Source organism: Anoplophora glabripennis, unplaced genomic scaffold, assembly GCF_000390285.2.
Source record: "Anoplophora glabripennis isolate ALB-LARVAE unplaced genomic scaffold, Agla_2.0 scaffold32, whole genome shotgun sequence".
In the NCBI taxonomy this organism is placed as follows: domain Eukaryota; kingdom Metazoa; phylum Arthropoda; class Insecta; order Coleoptera; family Cerambycidae; genus Anoplophora; species Anoplophora glabripennis.
In genome coordinates this window covers 629,254-647,737 of record NW_019416220.1, presented here as the reverse complement: position 1 = coordinate 647,737, position 18,484 = coordinate 629,254, and the positions used below count along the sequence as shown (strand labels likewise).

At 34.6% G+C, this 18,484-nt stretch overlaps 2 long non-coding RNA genes across 2 annotated transcripts in view; one reads left to right on the top strand and one right to left on the bottom strand.

The window, feature by feature from the left end:
• Nucleotides 1-6,060, top strand: part of LOC111691385 — a 131,394-nt gene extending 125,334 nt beyond the window's left edge. Inside the window, exon 3 of the long non-coding RNA XR_002762933.1 lies at nucleotides 5,987-6,060. This is a non-coding gene — a long non-coding RNA (uncharacterized LOC111691385). The remainder of the gene's footprint in view (nucleotides 1-5,986) is intronic.
• The window catches only part of LOC108906250, a 107,754-nt gene that overhangs the window by 25,696 nt on the left and 63,574 nt on the right, over nucleotides 1-18,484 (bottom strand). The window contains exon 2 of the long non-coding RNA XR_001964290.1: nucleotides 3,354-3,371. This is a non-coding gene — a long non-coding RNA (uncharacterized LOC108906250). The remainder of the gene's footprint in view (nucleotides 1-3,353; nucleotides 3,372-18,484) is intronic.

The following is an 18,484-nucleotide window of genomic DNA, read 5'->3' as shown; positions in this document are numbered from 1 at the left end:
AATTAAAAAATAAATTCTGTTAACTCAATTAATACCTTCAATATGCGTGACAAAGTTGTAATGTAATTTGAAAATATTAATTGCATATTAGTTTCAATAGAAATTAAATCAGGTCTAATTTAGATGGAGCTAATAACTTAATTTGGAACATATTTCGCTTCAAACTGAAGCGCTTAATAATATTTTAACGCTATATTGGGAAATAATGCATAGTTGAACATGAATTAAAGTAAGTGTAAAATTTAGTTACATGTAAACAATTTATTTTTCGAACTAGTGCATAAAATATTTACGCACCAGTGTGCGTAAATTTAAGATGTTACGCACAGTAGTAAAAAAATACCACTTTTATTTGCAACAGCCTGTATATGTACTAATTTAGAATTGACTTTTCCTACTATGTAATTATTCAGCGACATTTTTAAATTTCTTAAAACGAATATCTGTGCAATATCTCACAAACGTTTCTGACTGTCTCCGAAAAGTATTGAATAATGTGGCGATAAAAAGGAAGTCAGATATTACAAATCGCTGAACGATTTAAATTTTTCGTGTGTTTTTATTCTACGAAACTCTTTTGCTCGGGAAAAAATGCGCTTAATTCTTCGATTTCTCGTGTAATTTCCTTTCGTGTAACGCATTTGTTTTGAAAATGGAAAGAAATATTTCCTAAAAACCGTTTTATCAACATATTATTTTATTAACGATTTTATTCCTATATTTAGATATTTATTGGATAGATTGATAGTTTATATGTATCTGCCAATAGCTATCACGCCATTCTAATCCGTAAATTATCAATTTCAGTAATGTGGTTTTACAAGGACTGAAATTGCTGCTACTTCTGGGGTACCTCAGGGTTCAGTTCTTGGCCCGTTAATATTAAATATGTTTATTAATGACAGTTGTGATAATCTTCTAACTGATGTTCTCTTATATGCGGAAGATTTCAAACTGATCACCTCCGCTACATCTGTTGAAGATGTACATTAAGTAAAATTATAGTACTGTCAAATGTACACGATAATGAAAAAACGTAAGGAGCCCAAGGTAAAGTAAAAGAGAACTGAAATTTTGCTTCTTTTTGTTGTTTAATCATAAAAAATTAAGGAATTTAGTAAAAACTGCATAAAATTTTATACAGGGTGATTCACAACTTATCCAAAAAAATTTGGGAATAGATGCGGCATGAGAAATGGAGTTAATAACGTAAAAAAAATTTTGTTGTAAAATCCTTATAGTTTCCGAGAAAAAAATTATTGAAGTTATAGTACATTCAACCACTACATAGCTGGACTCCTAATACTGAAATCCGTCGTTGCGGTAGTTTTTACCTGTTATCTGTAATATTTACAACAGTTTTTTAGTAGTTAGTGTCAAAAATGATTTGCGTGTATAGCAACTCAGAGTTGATGGATATCGTTTTAATTTATGGTGAAGCAAGACAACATTTGTGTTAGTTCGTAGAAAGTGAGTAAGACGGACTCAAATGTGTTTACTCGTTAGTGGATAAAATTTTGAACAATTGTTGTTGTAACATCGGGTATGTCAAATGATTTTATTATTTAAAAACACAAATTAATTTTATTAACAATTAATAAAGGCAAAAGCATTTGAATTTGCCGATATAAAATAGGTGCTATAAAATTCTATTTATTTCTTTCCTTGCGAAAGTTTTTGTTCGTACTTATCACACCGCCATGCCGGTCGCATTGTGCCAGGTCAGGTTTTACAGTGGACCAGTTTCCAGTGCCGTGCAGAAGTATATTTTTAAATCAATTTCGAACTGCCCTTTTTGCTTTTTTCTTTACAAAATTGTATTTGTAAGGGTCCCTTGTACATCCAGAATTATTTTTTTTTGGATAAGTTCTGAATCACCGTGTATATTAATTTATTCTATTAATATTTCTTAACCTGATTTTTTTAGAAGAAAAATTTTGAATTAATATCTTCAAAACAGAGTAAAAAAATTAACTCCAATCTTCTGTCTTTTTTAAATCGGACTAAAAATGACGGTGTTGCAACTTACGACATCTTTTAACGAGATACCCGGTACACCTGTAGACAAAAAAAAGTTTTGTAACGAAGCAGTTTGGTCCTTAATAAAATACAGTTGCATTAGTTTCGTTCCTTAATCCTTTTCGATGTTTTAGGTCGGATCTCTTTTTGTGTCCACAGCTGTACTAACATCGGTTTGTACTAATTTAATAATACGTGGAAACAATGCACCACTAACGAAACTAATATAAAGAAAACAAACACTGAGATTTCTACTCCAGTCGAATTAGAGTCTGAAAAAAATATATTAGTAGACATTTTAGTATATATATATATATTAGTAGACAACTCGAAAGAAGTGACCCTAAGTTGGCAAAATGCAAATAAGTGGCAAATTTATGTTTTTTCACTTTTTTTACTAGGTACCCATGAAATCTAGACGATCTATCGGAAAATTAGTCATTTTGTGTTGTAGGCAATTAAATTAGTCATCATCTAATTCGACTGGGAGTTACAACTTTGTCGCCTTTACGCAGGAAGCCATACACGGTGTCGCTATAGCAACAACTACTCGTAAGTTATGCTACTCCCAAGTCACAGGGAACATGCACAAACTAACGAATATTAAGAGCTGTGAGCGGCCACAGAGCAGCTAAGTGGTAAAAGCAGGGACACCGAACATGCATCGACATCTAAAGCCTTGAAACGTACAGTTGTAGTAGAGCAGTATTCCAGACACCAACACGAACACCACCACCAGTAATACTAAAATGAGCAGCAGTATGGTGGGCCGGCACCACGAGATCAGGCATGAATCCCTGCCGGAGGAGTTGGGCGTCGTGGACTGTGCGTTCAGACACCACCCGCAACGCGAGCTGGTCTCTACGGCCGCCGGAGATGGCTGCTGCAGCTGCGACGACCGCACCACGCTACTGTCACCTGAGGCGTTCACTACTACGCCGCGATAGACGTTGGCGCGCGGGATGAAGCCGTCCTCGTCCTCGTCGGAACGGAGGTTGGTGTCATTGTACACTCCATAAGACGCCACCATCCTAGCTGCAGACTGCGGCCCGTTGTTATACCTCATGTCGATCATTTGGAATTTTAAAATCACGGATACTATACTCGGATGCCCTCAGGAGCTTGTTATCCCGCTCCCGAACGTGCCAAAATTCTTTCTCTACGTCTGGGCAACCTCTGACAGGCCATCGAAGTACCTCGCTAGATTTACGGTTATGTTAGTATCACATGTTAGAACGCGTGAGACAGCACTTAGTAGGTTAGACATTGCTGTGTTAAGTGTTAGTAAAACTATGCCACCTCTAGTCATACTTGCACCATTTCTCAATACAAACCATCGGCGGTGGCAGCACCTGCAAAAAAAAGAAATATTGTTAGAGCTTAATGATAAGGCTGCGCTATTTGTTCTGTGTTTAATACAATATTTGTGTGATCATATTGAGGGTTGCTTTCGGTGTACAGTAAAATAAAACACTCTCTCTCTCAACGGTAAAATAAAAGTATTTTTATTAAAAACAAAGTTAGTTAAAAAGAAGTGTTGTTGAGGTGAGCAATCGCTGGAGGCTCGCATGTATATGTATCTGGTCCTGGCGCCAATCTGCCGTGGCATCGAAATTTCAAAATGGCGGATCCAATATGGCAGACACAAACCCATTTTGGCAGGATTTCGAATAAATTGATAGTATTAGTATGTTTTTTTTTTGAGAACCCTGATTTATTTTTATCCATTGTAATTCCAAAAATTAATATGGTCAATCCAATACGACGAATAAAAATGGGTTAAAAAGGGTTTGCGTCCGCCATATTGCATCCGCCATTTTGAATTTTGAAATTTTGATGCTAAAATAGGGCTCAAAGACTCAAATACCCCCACGCCGGTATTTTAACTTGACCCAAAATTTTCGCTGGGGCAATGGTGATAATATCCGCCATATTGGATCTGCCATTGTGGAATTTTGAATCATAATGGTAGATTCTTAATTAATGGTCTTAGAATCACTATTACATGCATTTTAGATGCATATTTTACAAATTCCAAAACTTTTACAATATGCCGTGACAAAAGTCATTATCGGACGCCATATTTGATGCGCCATGTTGTATTTTCGAGAGGGCCATGATTTTTCCGAAAGTTCTTGCCTAGACGAACATTTTAAGACCCCATACGTCTTGATCGGTCAACCCAAATTTTATTTAGTTTCGATTTTACTACTCTTCTTAATATCTGTTACATTCCTTTTAAAATTTAAAAATGAAAGTTCTACACTTTTCGAAATCCTATTTAGAAACATTTTGAATATGGTTCAATTTCTGTTTCTTTAAATCTTTCGCAATGGTTTGCGGAAAGTTAAGGAAACTTGCCAAGTTTTTCTTATATATCTTTGTCGAATTATTTTTCCTAAGAATTTACAAATATGGTACGTTTTAATGGAATGAACTTTGAACAAGGAAAGTTTTCCACAACTGGAAAGTTTTCGGAAGGTTTCTGCCAAATATATCAAAAACTCTACAGAAACTTTCTGATTCCTTTCTTAGATTAGTTTCTTAGATTGGAAAGTTCTTTACGGAAAGTTTCCTAGTCTATGAAAGTTTTTTCTGATGTACTTTTAATATTTTCCATTTTACCACATTTTAATTTAATGGAAAGTTTCCTAGGCTACAGTTTTTTCTATAAGGTTTTCCAATCTTTGAAAGTTGACCCTCAAGAGTTGCATCTAATTCAATTTACTTTCCATTCTTATGTAATCTGCATTTGAAGGAAAGTTTTCTAGACCAGAAAATATTTCCTGGAAAGTTTCCTGGTCTTTGAAAGTTTTTCCTGAAAAGTTACGTCAAATTTGTACGAGTTGAAATAAGTACTGTTCGTGGAAAATGTAATACAGGTACCTTTTTTTTTCTTGAAAAAATAGTGTGAGATGCGATCTACCACTTTTTTTTGTGGAACTGTTATTATTTATCACTCTACTGTCTCCTATTTTAGCAATAGAGTATAGAGATCTGATAACATGACAAATTTTCTTCTTTACTTATTACTAAATTAATTTAAAGGTAGAGTATATGCTGCATATGGAAACGCTCGTCATCAGCGACGCTTTAAGAATGGGTATCGTCAGAAAGCAAATCTGCTTCGCCGTATTTATCATCGTGAATGTATTGGTACATGCACTTAGTGACTGTAATGACGAGCAAGTATAATGCTCTGTGTGTCCCCTAGCCTAAGAGACAGGCTCATTACTTTTTGCTGAGACCGTTATTTGGTAAAAGAGTTTTTTTGTGGGATTAACTTCAAATTAAGAAGTGCGGATCTAATTAAGCTTTTGAAAGTTGGTAACTTAATCGGAAATCTTGAAAAACAGTTAAGTTGGCGTCAAACTTTTTATCTTATAATTGATTTATGATTTCTCATACAGTATGATAAGTGGCGCTCAAAAAACCGTTGTGACAGATTTTCTCATTTAAGTTAAAACTCGATCTGGTTGGGGAAGGAATCGGGAAATTCCCGCAGTTCTGACAAGCGTTTCTTTCTGATTAAAGATATTTTTCAAATGATTTAAAGTCTCTAAAGCCACAGGCACCGATTAAAATTATTTAAATATCCTTACAATCGTCCTTAAATTAGAAATACTGCAAACTATTAAACAAAACTGGTACAACTTTTATTATTAAGTTAAAAATCTAATATATTTAAAGTATTTTTAATTATACGTTTTTAATTCATGTTAGAATATGATATATATGCCTTCTCTTCCTTGAAATACTTTGCTTAAAATACATAGATCTAAAGTTTTCATTTAAAGACATAATTTATTAAAAAGCCTTTTAGACAAACTCGCCCGCCATAATTTTCATCCCCTGTGAAGAACATATTTATTGTTCAGCGCTACTTTAATATTACGATATTAAATTTCTAAACTTTAAACTGTTTTTAAAAGAATTGCATTTTGAAGAATTTCTGTTATTATTCTAGGACTGGGATATGGCCTTAGACGAAATGCATTTAATAACGAGCAGCTGCAGCTACGATGAAAAAACCCACTCAAGTTTCGAAGGAAAACAGGCAAGTAATAGAAATATGTTCGATGTTTGTTATTTATCTAGTCATGGTAACAGTAATGGGAATTCCTTGAAAATATTTTATTTCCTAGTCCTAGTACTCATATTTTGATGAAAATTATGTTTAAATGCAGTGGTTTGATTACAATAATTGAAAACAATAATATATTGACAACATATTTTAATTATTTATGTCCTCAAATAGTTTTATTGATGGTAAATTTTGGTTATGACATATCAAAAAACATTTACATTTTGAAGGTATGAACATATCCTTGCCAAAAAAAGGATGAGGAAAGGTTGTTAGTTTAGATTAGAAAAGTTATTAAATAAAAATAATCAACAATAAAATAAAATAACTATATGAAAATTCGCACTGCACTGCTAGGCAATTTGTTAACAACTGAAATTTATGGTCGATCGCCCAGTGCGGCTATGTTTGTGCGCCGTTTGCCCCCGCGCGCGTTCTTCCACTGTCCGTATACATTTCTACCTCCTCCACCTTTAGTTCACCAGACCTGCATATAGGTATGGCTAAATAAATATGGGAACAAGTTTTTCAATTATTTCAATGCCGGGTTGCTGCGTAGCGATCGAACCTAGTACATACTACCTAGCTCTTTGGTTTTCAATTGAGATCGGAAAGACTATACTCCCAACCGTAAACCTAATGATACTGTAGTCACAATTGAAATATAAATTTTTATGGAATTTGAATCGAAAAATTAGATAGTTGTACTTAATTGTTCTTACATTATCATCCCATCAACAGAAACTGTTCCAAAGATTAGTAAGCATTCTGCAGTACAAGCTTGTGATGAAGAATATTCTGACATAATAATTGAATAAATCCTGTACCATAACTGAAATTAGAAACGAAATTGTTAATCGCAATCCCAGCCTTAGTCTTACGCATCAGTCAAACCACAAAAATCGTTGCAACTGTCACCGAAATTGGAAAATAATCATAATGGTAATCCTAATCCTCAGCCTAATGATACTATAATCATATTTGAAATCTAAATTTCGATCCAATCTAATCGAAAAATGATAGATTGTACGTAATGATACGACTATCTTTGTTGTTACATAAACTTGAAACATTAGATACCGTACTGTATTTTAACAATGTAGGTATAATAATCTTCCATGCCCACCTACTGAATACCTTACATCAGATAATAAGGGGAGAAAATATATTATCACATAAAAGTATCGATTGATACAGAAATGTCGCCTGTTAGGTACCTGTACAGCTGTAAACGCTGCCTTTTGTGTATTTTGTATTTGCTACGACAAAAGAAAATTACGTGGTACAAACATTTATGGGCAATGAACACAGTAAACAACCAATAAACCGAAATGATGCATAAAAAGTTAAAATGTAAAGCGTCCATCAAATTTTAAGGCATTAAAAGGACGCCTATTGTTAAAGGTACAGTTATAGCGAATATCAAGCGCGATGTTCCTCGCGATCTTAAGTTTTTGGAACCGTATAAGCGTAGATATTAACTGTGTAACGTTTGTATCACCTCATAAACGAGCATCACGTGTTCCGAAAGATGCGTAAAAAATGTTCTATCCACCAGTTCAATGCCAAAGCACTTGACAACATGGACTTTTCATACAAACTCTATAACCTTGATATCCCTTGACCGCAACCCTCGCAACCACTTAACCTTTACATAATGCCATAAGCTAACCCTGAGAATATGAGGGTTGCGATCTCGTTTCTAAAACCTTGAAATGGGCAACTCAGTAATCTTATTAGCCTTTATCAAAAACCACCTAATGAGAAATGAGCCCCATAACCCTATGAAACAGGAAATGGAGTGAACAGAGCGAAGGAACTCAAATCATCTCGATATTTATGATTGACTAATAACCCTGAAGTAAGTAACTCTATAACCCGCAACCCTTTATCATAAACTCAAGAACCCTCGTAGTCCCATAGCTCTATGTGACTGGAAATGCAGTGAATAGATTTAGATTCCTTCGTCTTGTTCACTGCATTCCCAGGCTCGTAGGGGTTCTTGGGTTTATGAGGTTATGGCGGTTTCTGATAAAGGGTCATGGGGTTATAGGGTTACCTAAGTCTAGGCTCCAAGGTTAACCAAGCATAAATATTGTGATCATTTTAATTTCCATGTTTTTTCATTCCGATCCCAGTCTCTGGTGTCATGAGGTTATGGTGGTTTTTGATAAAGGGTTGAAGGGTAATAGGATTACACAGTTCCCCATTCCAAGGTTTTGGAATACGTAGTTAGTTATAGGCCTCCTCGTACTGTCACTCAGCTCATCAGATTCTCTCGAACCGTGCAATTACATTGTAAAAAAATTTCACTCAATTTTAGTCAATAATGTATCAATTTTTGTCCACACCCGATTGAGTGAAATTTTCACTCATTTAATACGAGTACAACTGAGTGAAACTATTGCATCAGAAATTAGTAAGTTTTAGTGAAATCCAAGTTACTGCTATCTATCAATTCTGAGTATATAAAACCAATTTATAGTTGACTTTTTGTTTATTCAGATTTGGTTTTTAATTAACTAAATATTGAGTGCAAAAATTAGTCATAAATGATTCATTAGGATATACAGTGTTGAAATTAATGTCACTTAGTAGGGCGTCCTCCTGTCCTGGCTGAGACCCGCCAGCTGAGACCCGCCACCACCAGCTAAGGTCTGTTATCCTGGCGATCACGCTTTTCTGGAGCTTCTAACTGGCCCTTATCAACTGTGATCGAGATTACAGAAGCAATATGTAAGTCTTCTTCTTCTTCACTTCTTCACGGCGCCAATTAAATTACTAGAAATTAATATACACTTAAACTCATTCAGTAATGAGGACATTTACTCTGATTTAGGTGCGAGTGCACCAAATACGAGTTTACGTGAAGAATTTACTTAAGGAGTACCTATATTTGAGTGAAAGTACTCAGTTTTAGTTTAAATATAATCACAAATGAGTAAAATGATCAAAATGCCCAATATTGAGTGAAAGTGTACTCAATAATTTCACTCAATGTATTAACTCACACCGATTGTTTTACAGTGTATGTAGTTTGCTCTCGAGTGCAGGTTAGGGGGCTTTAAGGTTATAGAGTTTGCATGAAAGGTCCATGAAATACCTAATTTTACTACTTAAGAATTTACGCACCTTTCGAATTTTAGTTCTAGAACATAATCACAAAAAAAATGTGTCCAATAATTTATTTTACACTGTAAAAAAATTTCACTCAAATCTTACTCAATTTTACTCAATAATGTATCAGTTTCTATCAACACCCGATTGAGTGAAATTTTCACTCTATTAGTATGAGTACAACTGAGTGAAACTATTGCATCAGAAATGAGTGAGTTTTATTAAAATCCGAGTTACTGCTAACTATCAATTGAGCGACTTTTGACTCTATTCTGAGATTATTAGTCATTTTTTACTCAGACTTAAATGATTGACCCGATATAACACTTTTCTTTAAAGGTTAATTTTAGTTAATGTTAGTTACAAGTCTTCAGTTAATGTTAGTTGCATGTCTCTGATGTTACTAGTTTACATATCGATAAATATTTAATATTAAATAAGTTTTTAGCACATTTGTTAGTAAATTTACTACAGTCTTTAAACTCAAAGCACACCTTGTATAGACGAGTCTGGCGGTTAGAAAATAATAAAAACTTCCTCCTATAAATGACAAACAGCGCAAATTGCTAAGTAATAAACAATGTTTATCATTTAATAACGTCAGCGTACGCGAATGTACAATTTTCAGCGCGCATATATAGGTCCGTTAGTTAATATATACGCATGTATGTCTGCACATCCACAAATGGCCGAAATTTGTAACTATGCCTGGGACTCTGTAAAATAGTACATTTTTCTGTCCCCGGGATAATATATTAGGACATATTTGGATGATGTTATACGAACAAACGAGGGAAATGTAATTCTGTTTGAAATTGCCAGTAAAATCGCGTTGGTCATATTATGGGTACATACTGCCGGATCTTCAGCATACAGGGTGGCCAAATGAAAACGAAACAGAACTGCGTCTTGTAGAAAAACGCTCAGACCCGTCGATTTTAGATTAGAGGGGGACATTCTTTGCTGGAATTTTTGACTCCGCCACTTTCACCCCCAAGCAAGGGTAAGCATCACCCCAAAATATTTAAATGGCATTGTGGGTTGAGTAATATTTCTTTTGAAAGCTCTTACAATTCTCTTTACAACAGACTTTAAATTTTATAATTCCGCCCAATACTTATTAAGAATTTTGATTTTAAAGTTGAAACTTATGTACAAACAATTAGTAACGGTAAAAATGTCAGTCATTCGAGTTAAGTACGCCAATGGTATAAATTTAGTATTTCTTGCGTTACATTGGTTTTTGGCGATTTGTTATCACTTTCGTAAAAAAAAACACAATTGTAAAAAACAGAAATGAATGCTATACACACACAATGAACGTAAAATTAGTGGATTCCAAATTATTTTCTAGTATTATTTGGAAGCGTTGGTTGGTAGTTTATTTAATTGTGTTTTTGAAAATTAAACACTATGGTTTATTCCATTGCGGAAAGGGTAGATATCATTTCGCTTTACTTTATGAACAATAAATGTGCGAATAGAACAGCTCAGCTATTTAATGAACAACATCAAGATCGACATGTCAGGAGGAAGTATGTTCTAGAGTTAGTAAAAAAATTTCAAGAGACAGGGAACGTAGCCAATAAAAAACGAGAAATTGAAAAACCTATAGTTAATGAAGCTAGTGAAGTTGCAGTTTTGGGACAAGTTCATCTTGATCCTACATTAAGTACGAGGCAGCTGGCATCTGTGTCTGGGATCAATCGAACTAGCATACAAACCATTTTGAAGAAGAATAAATTCCATCCATACAAAATACATTTAGTCCAGGAACTTCATGAGGATTATTATGACCGCCGTTTGCAATTTTGCGAAATAATGAGTGAGCGAGCAGGGAACGATCCACAGTTCCTTTTTAACATCTGTTTTTCTGATGAATGCAGTTTTTTCTTGAACGGGACGGTAAATCGTCACAATTGCCGCTATTGGTCCGATTCAAACCCAAGAGTTTTTCACGAGGTGCATACACAGCAACCGGAAAAATTAAATGTATGGGCTGGAATTTTCGGTGACCGGCTGGTGGGTCCTTTTTTTCTACCTGGTAATTTGACTGGCCAAATGTATTTGCAATTACTGGAAGACGCTATTGACCCTGCCTTGACTGATATTATTGAAAATGTTCCAGAGTATGATGAAGATCATTTGATTTTTCAACAGGACGGTGCTCCTCCGCATTATGCGTTAATTGTCCGTCAGTATTTGGACCAACGTTTTCTACGGAATTGGATTGGGAGAAGAGGCAGCATTGAGTGGCCTCCACGATCACCGGATTTATCGCCCCTTGATTTCTTTTTGTGGGGATACCTAAAAAGTAAAATCTATAAAACACAGCCAGCGTCGCTGGAAGATTTGCGTCAAAGAATCGTCGACGAATGCCGTCGAATCACTCCGGAAATGCTTCGGAATGTGCGCGAACGTTTCGAACAAAATCTTTATTCTTGTATGGAAGCGGGCGGTCATCAGTTTGAACATTTAATCAACTAAGTAGTAAGTAAGCAACTAAACATAATTTAAATTTTAAAATGTAAATTTTTTTCAAAGTATTGGGCGGGATTATAAAATTTAAAGTCTGTTGTAAAGAGAATTGTAAGAGCTTTCAAAAGAAATATTACTCAACCCCCAATGCCATTTAAATATTTTGGGGTGATGCTTACCCTTGCTTGGGGGTGAAGGTGGCGGAGTCAAAAATTCCATTAAAGAATGTCCCCCTTTAATCTAAAATCGACGGGTCTGAGCGTTTTTCTACAATCTTGACGCAGTTCCTGAAAATGGCTCTGTTTCGTTTTCATTTGGCCACCCTGTATATTGCGTTACTTTATAAGCGTTATAAACTTTAAACCCGCGCATATTCTATGAAATATATCGGCGAATAACCACCAGGAACCTCCCTCATTGAATTGAAATCGAAAAGTAGATTTTATTGGTATAACGACAATTAATTCTTTCGGATGATCCAATTTGGGTATATGAACTCCACAACTATTGTTAAGACTGACGCAGAGTTCTGAATTCTGTGTATATCTAGTTAGTCTCCTTGGGACCGAAGTACAACTTCGACCCTCATATACAAACAATTAATTAAGCTGGCTCTAAATTCTTGTGGAAGGGCTTGCCATTCCTCCAGCAAAGCGCTTAGGAGTATTGATATGTTTCGAAATGTCCCATTTCCGAATATTCCAAATTTTGCCCACCCACCTGTCATTTACTGTAAGCTCACGATTTATTTTTACACAGTTACGATTATTACATACAGTCTTACAAATCTCTAGTTACGCACACCTCTAAACAGCTCATACCTGTAAGTAACGGACAAAGTTTTTTAAATTTTTACTTTCACTTTCCAACGCATTTTTTTGACATTAAATTTACATATATACAGGGTGAATCATTAATAATTGTACACAGCTTAATGGCAGATTGTTAACGTCAAAATATAGTGATTGAGCCAAACTCTTCTCTTCAAAACGTTACAGCAGCAGTATTAATATGGATTTCAACTTCTTTGGAAAAAAATTATTCCCTGTACTCTAACTCTGGGATTAACTTAAAAATTTTTATAAAAAATTTTTATTTTTATTGTTATTGTGTGTAAAATAATCAATATTAGTATGTATAGGAACTTAGCAATACGATACAATTGGAGGAGATAGACTGCTATAGAAAGTTCAATGTCGAATACACACTCTGGACAGGATTCCCTCCCTGCTTAATAGACTGCAAATTTCCAGGGTTGACGTTCGGTCACAAAGTGGATTTTCTGTTTGGCATCTCTTGGGTAAACGGGAAAAATTGGAAAGCAAGGTGAAAAGACAACAATGCTATTTTTTCGTCCATGTACGTACATATGTATTTTTAGGAGGAGTTTATACTATAATAATACTAAATATGCATGATTTCGATTGCGATTTTGGTTACGATTAGGTACTTTTATTTGAAATCACGTCATAATTTAATTTTTATTTTAAATTTTAAATTTGTTTCGATTAAAGTTTCAAAGTATTTCTCGCAGCTAGTTCGTGCGCTGTAACAATAAATAACGTTTTTTTGAGGAATAGCTGGGGTACGTTTAAAGTTTAAAACGTTTGATTTCAGCAAAGAGCGCGGCGTACGAAGTTGAAACGCGAAGAAGAAAATATTGCAAACGATAAATATTTAGTTCGGGCAAGGCGAATGCGACATTTTAATTAATTTCTTTCCTTATCGTAGTTTCTTAACCCAAAAGCCGACAGTTGCTTGTGATATATTTCGTTTATTCGTGTTCAGTAAAGCGGCTTGACACCCTGCTTGACGGAATGCTAACTAATTCTTAAGGCGAAACACTAGACTGCGATATCAGGTACTGAACGTACGTATACTCGTACACGTATATTTTCATCCACAAACAAAATACTGCTTGTTCAGTTTTACGTCTACTTACACATATAACTTAATGTCACTTACTAAGTCGAAACATCAAGTGAAAGCATAATTTCACACATTTTTTGTGACAAATAGTCTAGCCAAAATTTCACATCTTCCATTTATTTCACTAAATGGTGACACCGCAGATAGTTTTGCAATTTTTTTCTTCTTTGTCTTAAAAAAATAAGTAATAAAAACGGTGGTTTTTATCACTTATTTATTTTGAAAATCAATTAAGAAAATTAACCATAAATGTAAGCCGACCATGTACATCTTGTGCACGTGCACAGCGAGAATGCTTCGGACTCGCTACACGCGTAAAGCTCTACTGTAATTGGCTGAGGTTCCAGTGACTTCCACAATCCAGCAAATCTGGCAATTTTAATTACAGCGAAATTGTCCACCATGGAGCCGAAGAAGTGGCGGCGAGAGTGCCTGAAGAAATTAGTCACGCCGGAATATCCCGTCGGTTCATAAAACAGAAAATAGCTAAACAGATAAGTCGGGCTCATTAAGGATAGAGCGCCTCATTAAGTCGTTCCTATGACGCTATACATTATCCTGTTTAGCAAGGATCCTCCGTTCAATGATCAATGCTTATTGCTCTTCATTACTATCTAAGCTATTTCCTTACCCGCAATTTTCATCTCTATTCAAAAGACTAGAAGTGTCTGAGGGGGCGCGCTGAATGGAGGATGAACATACCGTAGCAAAATTGTGGCCTCTATCGGGTGGTCCTTGGAAGGGGGAAACGGCGGCGGAGTTTTACTTTGTTCTGGTACGTTTAGTTTTATTTTAAATTTATTTGCCCCTTTTAGTTATTTTGTGGATGTCAGCGCTGGCCGGGTCAAATTAGTCCACTCAAAAATTACGAAACCAAAAACTCGCCGAAAATATGTCCAGTAATGACGACTGTGCATGAAACTACAAGAATATATCATTTTTTTTAAATCCGAAATAATTTTTTTATATATCAAATAAATAGCCATGTCATAGTCATTTGTTTCTTAAACTGCAATTAAAGTTTTGTCTACGCCGCCACCAGGCAGCACCCGGAAGCAGTTGCATCAGCGCGCATATCAGTGTTGCCTATATAAAACTAACGTGGGGGCAGAAAGCGAAACTGTAATGGAAAATAATTTTGTAACATCAGATTGATTTTGTATTACTACCACAAGTTAATTTAAGGTCAGCAAAGTTCATGTATAATTTTTTTTTAAAACAAGCTTTTAGTAACGTCATTTTATTTTCGTATTCTCCTCAGCAAACCCTTTCATTTGATACCCATATCATGGGGGTGCATAAAAAATAACTGGTTCGCCATATTTGATTTAGAATGACGTCACTTAGCTAACCGTGCATTGTCATCCAAACTAAACGCGTATACAACATTTCAGCTCGATCGGTTTTATTATTTATTTATTAACTGTTTTAAAATTCAGATTTGACCCATACTAACAAGAAAAAGCTTGTAAATAACACGAGTTTTCACGAAGGAATTTGAGAAAACAAGCTTATGCCATACGTTCCGAAGGACAAAGGTGGCCCCCGTGTAGTGTCACCTCCATTAGCGTGCTTTACCCAAAATTATGTTGACAAAAGAGCGACCTAACCTCATTAATATTAGCGCGTATCCAAATTATATATCGATTAATGTGTGATTCCACTGAGGTAGTTTATATTAGTTTTGCTTATTCGCACAATTTCGCTCATGTTTTGAACTATTCGAATATATATCCTTGGATTGTTGTAGGCATTACAAATTAATTAGTGTCGTTCCGGTAATATGCGGCGGAAGCTGCAATTTGTTTATGGATGTGTTGATGTAATTGAGCATTTGTGACTTTTGAGATTTTCCGTTATGAATATACAAAGAAACCGTGCAATAATTAATTATGCATGAGTATTGCTCGTATTTTAAGAACAACACAATTGAAAAAATTATCACATTCATTTTTACTTCGGAAAGCTACTGTCCATGTCCGTCCGATGCCTGATTAACGTCTTCCCGATTAGTCTAAACTCAACGTCTGACAAACCTCCCTACCAACTAAAATTATTTTAATGTTTTCTTCTGAAAAACATCCACTAACTAAAACTATTGTTAATTTGACAGTCGCAAGCCGTTTTACACTTTCTTTTTTTTATCTACATATTTAATCTTACTCCGTCATCTCAATTCAAAGGACCTCGTCTTACAGACATGAATAAGTTAGTCAAAGTTAATTATCGATTCGACCATGTACAACCAATTGTCATGCTCACTAAAATCAACTTTCACATTTCTCTGAAGCTACAACATTATTTAGTTGTCTTAGCGCTATTTATTTACTTCAGTCATTATTTGGTCAGGTTTGGTCACAATAATGACGTTGCAAACGTTTTCAATCATAGAAAGACTCTATCGATAAAAAAACAACATCTGAAAAACGTTGTCACATTTCAGTGTTTCAGTGTCACGCTGTTTAATTGTTTCAGTTATCATTTGGTCGCAATAATGACGTCGTAAGCCACATAGTTTTGTTCTGTTTAAAGAAACGTTCAGTTCATTTATTCTGAGTGTCTCTTTGGATGAGAAATCAATATGGCAAGAGTATTTGATCAATGAGTTTGTTTAGTAAGTTGTTTGGTCTATATTATGAATAAGGTGTACAAAGTTTATTGTCGACGTCGAATGAACGTCATTTTAATGGTAGCTTATGCGACCAGTGGAAACCAATGGCTGAAAATCGTTGTCCACTAAGTAAAATTAATGTCAGTCTTTTAGTGAAAGTATAATAACTTTGTTTAATTGTCTTAGTGATATTTCTTTGTTTCAGTCCGTGTTCGACCAAATTTCGACGTAATAATAACCTAATGGACATTTTCTAGATTCATCGTTAGTTATACATATTGTTAATATCTTCAAAACGTGTTATCTGCTCAATACAATTAACTTGTACATTTCGGTGAAACTATAATAATTATTTCAGTATTATTTATTTGTTTTAGCCATCCTTTGGTCAGATTTGTTCGTAATAGTGACGTTGTCAAGTCAAATGTATATTTTATTTATTCCGCATGTCTCCTTAGGTGAGGAATCAATGTGACAAATGAAGAGTATTGGATCAATGAGTTCGATGACTGTTAAGTTGTTTGGTCTACATTATGACCGATGTGTGTATGTGTCGTCATAATTAATCTAATTTTCCGTGAAATTTTCCGTTTTTAGACACTTTAAAAGCGGAATGTGCTTTCTGGTGTTCCCCTGTCGCATTCCGCACCACAATAGTGCCATAAGTATCGGAATCCTGCTCACTCTGTGTATTTCCACATCGACACATGTATCTTCCGAGCTAGCGCCCGAAACGTCCCAACCACCCAGCTTCCACGGCCGCCTCGCCCATCAATCTTGTTTTCTGTCACGCACCATTTATCTCCGTATTTTTCGTCTGTCCTTGCCTCTACCTTGCAACCAAATGTTTGTAACTTACACAGAATTGCCAAGCACGTATGCCTTTGTTTGCAATTTAAAAATAACACCCTCAATATATTTCTACAGGAAATTGGCTTCGCGGAGCCACTTTCAGCAACAATTTTATGTGGCGAGCGGCTCCGCCGCCCGCCGTAATTTTTATTTAAATGCGAGTAGGTAAACGCTTTCTTTATGGGCATCGGAAAGAAATTACTCGGTTTTAGCAATTAAAATGTCCCCAACAAATACAAAAGAAATATTTAACAAATATAAATAGCAGTTACTTTCCACTTTACTTAGGAGTATTATTTACAATATCTTCAACAGAATTTCAGTAGTGAAAAGGACGAAAAGAGTTAATAAAACAGTAAAATCGTATTTACGAACACTTTGGAATACCGGATAATTTTGCTTTCAAGAGACTTTGCAGTGGAGGTTTCTTAATATTACCGACTCTTAATGAAGTGAGCGCTAGATGTCAGGAGTATAGCAGAACGTTAAATTAATGTTTGCTTATGTTATAAAAGTATGATAAACTGAACAAACAACACTGTTATATGTTTTATGTAACTGTTATCCATTTGCAGTTACAATAATATAATTATTACATATACATTTAAATGTTTCAATATATATATATGTATATATAATTTCTTTTTGTCCTGGCTGAGACCCGCCACCTCCGGCTAAGGCCTTTTCTCCTGGCGATTCTCTGTTATGATATATTTAATTTTATCAATAATTACGTTTATATCGTTAAGTTTTACAACGTTTAAATTTCACATTTCCGTAACTTACATAACGTACTATGTCTTATAAATAATATTCTCACATAGAGTTAAACTAAAACTATATTTTGTTTTTACGTCTATTTTTAACGTATACGCAGCCTACTTATATAACGTTGATAACGTCTAATTTTAACTTTCACACAATCTGCATAATTAACGTTTCCTGTAAGTTATGATCGATCACACATGGAGTCAACTAAACTTTTTTAATTTTTTCTAGGTTTTTATAACGTCTAATTTTAACGTTTACACAAAATATAACGTTTCCTGTACGTTATATTCACACATGGAGTTAATTAAAAATATATTTTGTTTAATCTTCTCTATTTTTATGACGTCTAATTTTAACGTTTATACAAATTATACATATAACGTTTCGTATAAATTATATTTTTTTAGTTTTCTCGGTTTTCATAACCCCTAATTTTAATGTATATAACGTTTATACGTCATATTCACACGTAAAGTTTATTAAATATGTACTAATTTTTCTTTTGTTCAAATTATCCAGTTTTTTTATTAAACGTTAAATTGTAAAGTTTACGCCAGCTATGCATATATAACGTTTCTTATTACTATTCACATATAAAGTTAAATAAATAAACATTCAACATT